A 5426-nucleotide genomic window follows, 5' to 3' on the forward strand; every position below is an offset into this window, starting at 1 on the left:
TGCTGGGGTTGGACCCCAGCAAGCTAGGGCAACGTGATACTTTTAGATGTTGAGCCAAAGCTTAGAATAGACAAATAATTACTGTATGACCCACTCAATCCACTCCTAAGTGTTTGTCTGAAAGACATGAAAGCATATATTCATACAAAAACCTGCATATAAGTGTTTATAGATGAATTATTTGTAATAGCAAAAAAACTGGAAATAGCTCAAATGTCCATCAGCAGGTGAATGGATAAGCAAATTTTTGATATATCCATATAATGGAAAACTACTCAGCAATAAAAAGTGGATGAATCTCAAAATAATCATGCTGAATGAACACCACCAGGGAGAAAAAAAGAATACATATTGTTTGAATTAACTTGTATAAAATTATGCAAAATAAAAACAGAACTACAGTGACAGGAAGCAGATCAGCTGTCTAGAAACAAAATGGAAAAGGGAGAGAGGAATTAAAAGATATGAGGCCCTGGCAGGGTGGCTCAGTTGGTTGTCACATCATCCTATACACCAAAGGTTGTAGGTTCAATTCCTATTCAGGGCACATACCTACATACCTACAAGGCACATTCCTATTCAGGGGCTCGTACAGGAGGCAACCAATCAATGTTTCTCTCCCTCTCTCTTTTTCCCTTCCCCCCACTCTCTCTAAAAAAAAAGGTTATACCTTTTATTTATTTTTCTTATTGCATTAGGCCTTGCAGGAAAACATTTAACAATAGAAGTCATATTTGACATATTTGTCATATTTCCTTTTTAAAAAATAAGTGTTATCCTATATAATAAAAGCCTAATATGCCAAGTGTCTGGTCGTCTGGTCATCCATTCAACCAATCAAACCAAATATGCTAATGATATACTAAAGCCGCTTAATCGCTCACTATGATGTGCACTGACCACCAGGGGGCAGACATTTGACCGGCCGACCAGTTGTTATGACATGCACTGACCACCAGGGGGCAGATGCTCTGACTGGTAGGTTAGCTTGCTGCTGGGGTCTGGCTGATCAGGACTGAGTGAGACGGGCCAAACATGCCCTGGAGCCCTCCTGCGGTCCCTCCCCGCTGGACAACGTCCCACATCCCTTCCCGGCTCTGATTGTGCACTGGTGGTGTCCCTCGGCCTGGCCTGTGCCCTCTTGCAATCCTTTTGGTGTATAGGATGATGTGACAACTAACTGAGCCACCCTGCCAGGGCCTCATATCTTTTAATTCCTCTCTCCCTTTTCCATTTTGTTTCTAGACAGCTGATCTGCTTCCTGTCACTGTAGTTCTGTTTGTATTTTGTATAATTTTATTTCAAGGAGATGTCAGAGAGCCAGTTTCAGCCCAATCACGCAAGCCAGGCTGAGGGACTCCACTGATGCACAAATTTGTGCACCGGGCCTCTAGTTGAGAAATAAGGTATGTACCATAAAAATCTACCCATTAATGTGTACACTCAGAAAACTAAGGTGGATCCTAAAGGCACTAACAGTTGGAGGCTGTCTGCTAACTACAGTTCTTACAGATGACTGAGCATTGCACTTTTTGCCATATTTTTCTTGTAATCTCTTATATATATGGTATCTCACAAAGTTTAGAATATCCTCCTCTTTTTTAAATAATACTGTGAATCCCCAAAGTGCCTATCACAGCTTCTTGCCCAGGACCTCATTATGTATGTATAGGATAATAATAATTGATAAGTACCTACCCATTAATTTCAGGATCTTTAGATAATTCTAGGCAGGAAAGCATATGATACAATCCTTACCTGTAGAAAATTCTAACAACTGGTTCTTGGAAGTACTGATTTCTAGTGTTTGCTGATTTAAAAGGTGTAAATATCCCCACCATGGTCAAGTTCAACACACATGTGATGTTAACCAGGATGCAAAATTCCTGAAAATTTAACAATCAGTCCTTTCAATCTGATACAAGCCAGCTTCAGCATATTGCTGTTCCTTACCTTCAAAGAAGTTGTGAACGTGGGTGTGTGTGTGTGTGTGTGTGTGTTTTCTTTCCTTTGGGTTTTCATTTATTGAAAAAAAATTAGAATTAAGTGCAATTAAAAAATAATTCACCCATAGTTCAACTACTCTAACAGCTATCAAAACTCTTCATTTTTGTGTTCTCCTCCCCAGTCTTTGCTTTATGCATACATATTTTAACTAGTCATAATCATACAATTTAAAAAAACATAGAATTTTTTAAACATATACAAAACATTTATATATACAAAAGCGTAATATGCAAATCAACCAGATGGCAAAACGACCAGTCACTATGATGAGCACTGACCACCAGGAGGCAGACACTCAATGCAGGAGCTGCCCCAGCCCACAGGCATCACCTAATTGGGGCCTGCCAGCCAACCTCCTGGTCCTTCCCCCAGGCAGGCTCTGATCGCTCAGTGGGGAATGAGGAACTGGGGATGGATGGTAGTGGACACAGGTGGTGCCATGCCAAGGCCCCTGCCCTGCTGGTTGCCCCACACCCAGAGGGTGACTGGTAGCGGGGGGCAGGGCTGGTGAGCAGCAGGAAAGGCCAACCTCTTGATCCTGCCGGCAGGTTCCTATCACATGATAGGGAATGGGGAACTGGGGATGGGTGGTGGCAGGGGGTGGGGCCAGCTGCCAGCAGCCAGGGAAGATGGCCCTGATTGCAGGCCAGGCCTAGGGCAGTACCCATGCGCAAATTTTGTGTGCTGGGACTCTAGTACAGAATAAAGTAATGAACCTCATATACCATAACCCAGCCCTTCAAAACATTTACCTGTGGCCAACCCTGTCCCATCTACATCACCAGCTTCTTGCCCCTTACCCACATTTTCTGAAACAAATCCCAGACATTATGTCCTCCCATCTGTAAATATTTCAGTAGTAATCATTCAATGTTTCATTCTGCTTTTTTCACTTGTAGCCTAAGGAAGACAAAGACATAAATAATTCAACTAAAAAGATTTAAGTATTCTGATATTGGCAGTGAGGACTGATTGGGAGGAACAAGGGAGGAGTGTCTATAAGCTACAGCATCTGCCCAGCCAGGGTGGCTAAATGGTTGAGGTTTGACCTATGAACCAGGAGGTCAAAATTTGATTCTTGGTCAGGGCAATTCCCAGACTGGCTGGGAATTGAACCTGCAACCCAGGTATATGCCTTTGACCGGGAATTGAACCCACAATCCTTCGATGCTCAGGCCAACACTCTAACCAAAGACCAACATTAGCTTTTGTTGTTGTTATTAATCCTCACCCAAGGATATTTTTCCATTGATTTTTAGAGAGTGGAAGGGATGAGGAGAGAGAGAGAGAGAGACAGAGAGAGAGAGAGAGACAGAGAGAGAGAAACACATTGATTGGTTGCCTTCCACATGTGCCCTGACCAAGGCCAGGAATGGAGCCTGCAACCGAGGTACATGCCCTTGACCGGAATTGAACCTGGGACCCTTCAGTCCATGGGCTGATGCTCTATCCACTGAGCGAAAGTGGCTAGGGCTCCAATATTGGCTTTTTAAAAGGATTTTTCTATAAACTCCCTCGGACAGATTTTATTTATTTATTTTTGAGATAGAGTGGGAAAGAGAAAGAGAAACAGAGAGGTTTCTCCTGCACGTGCCCCAACCGGAGATCGAACCCTCAACCTGGGTATGTGCCCTGACTAGGAACTGAATCTGCCACCTTTTAATGTAGGGAATGATGCCCCAACCAACTGAGCCACAGTGGCCAGGGCGGATGTATTTTTTTTTAACTTACCATCTAATTATCCATTGGTCCAACATTCCTTGGAAGACAGATTACTTATCCCCTTCCCTCATTACATTAATTTATGCTGTAGTATCATGAATGGTGTCACCCCCTCTGCCGTTTAGAGAAGAGCAGTATAGAGGAGGCAACATGAAGCCCAGTCCAAAAAAAGAAATTTGGCAAACAAGAAATCCTTATTATTCCCATGTTTATCATATATGGCATTTGACATTCTGGTAGAGAAACTCAAATTATAAACTGTAGGGCCAGAGACTGTCCTCTTTAGTCTTATTTATTACTTTTAAATCTTTATTGTTGAAAGTTTTACATATGTCCTCCCTTTTCCCTTTCTCTCTCATTCGTTTTATAACCCCTTAGACCCGTGGTCGGCAAACCACGGCTCACGAGCCACATGCGGCTCTTTGGCCCCTTCACTGTGGCTCTTCCACAAAATACGGGCACGCACGTACAGTGCGATTGAAACTTTGTGGCCCATGCGCAGAAGTCAGTATTTTGTGGAAGAGCCAGTATTTTGTGGAAGAGCCACACTGAAGGGGCCAAAGAACTGCATGTGGCTGGCGAGCCGCAATTTGCCGAGCCACAGTTTGCCAACCACTGCCTTAGACTATTAATTACAATTATGGTCCAATACACTATCTCTTACCCCGGCTCTACCCTGCAAGGCAGATTTTATTGTACTAAATTGCGAGTGAGAAAACCAAGGCTCAGAGATACTTACTCAAGATCATATACTTCAATGTGGTGGAGCCACCATCAGTTGGAGTTATTTGGTTGCAAACAAAAGAAATTGGCTAAGTTCATCAAAATAAAGGTGAGCATTAATTAGAAGTATATTTGCCAAAACCGGTTTGGCTCCGTGGATAGAGCGTCAGCTTGCGGACTGGAGGGTCCCAGGTTCGATTCCGGTCAAGGGCATGTACCTTGGTTGCGGGCACATCCCCAGTGGGGAGTGTGTAGGAGGCAGCTGGTCGATGTTTCTCTCTCATCGATGTTTCTAACTCTCTATCTCTCTCCTTTCCTCTCTGTAAAAACTCAATAAAAATATATATATATAAAAAAAAAAGAAGTATATTGAACAGCTCACAGAATGAACATGAATCTGGAGAAAACAGGGCTGGAGCCAGGACATCAAGGATGACTCCATCCTGTAGTGTGAAAGTGTGAAGCTTTTTTTCATCCTTCTTTCATTTTGTTCAAAATTCAAAAGTTCATGAAAAGATACTTCAGTTGATCTTTAACTTCAGAAGGAGGGCAGGGCATATCATTTACTATCCCATAAAGAAGGCCCGTGCTGTGAAAGAAGTAATTGCTCAGAAGGAATTCAGCGTGCAGTTCTGAAGGGCGAAATGGATGCTGGGTAGTAAAGAAAACAATTTTCTATGGTGACACCTTAAATGCACTGTGCGAATCTCCTTTCAAGGAAGGACCCGTTGCCCCAGCTGTGGTAGTGTTGCTTGGAGACAGCTTCCAGCTGTCAGCTTTCCAGGAATTGCAGAGCCACCTCATCCATAGTTATATCCTTCCCAGGGCAGCCCATATCATTGAAGTTGGGGCGTTAAGGCCTGGTCATTTCAGTTTACTGTTGGGACAATTCTGTAGGGACATTTTCGCTCCAGAGCTTCCTCTGGGGCTGACTGAGGCTGTATTTGAGCCTGCAGAACAACCCAACATTTCTC

This window comes from Myotis davidii, unplaced genomic scaffold (assembly GCF_000327345.1).
Source record: "Myotis davidii unplaced genomic scaffold, ASM32734v1 scaffold461, whole genome shotgun sequence".
In the NCBI taxonomy this organism is placed as follows: domain Eukaryota; kingdom Metazoa; phylum Chordata; class Mammalia; order Chiroptera; family Vespertilionidae; genus Myotis; species Myotis davidii.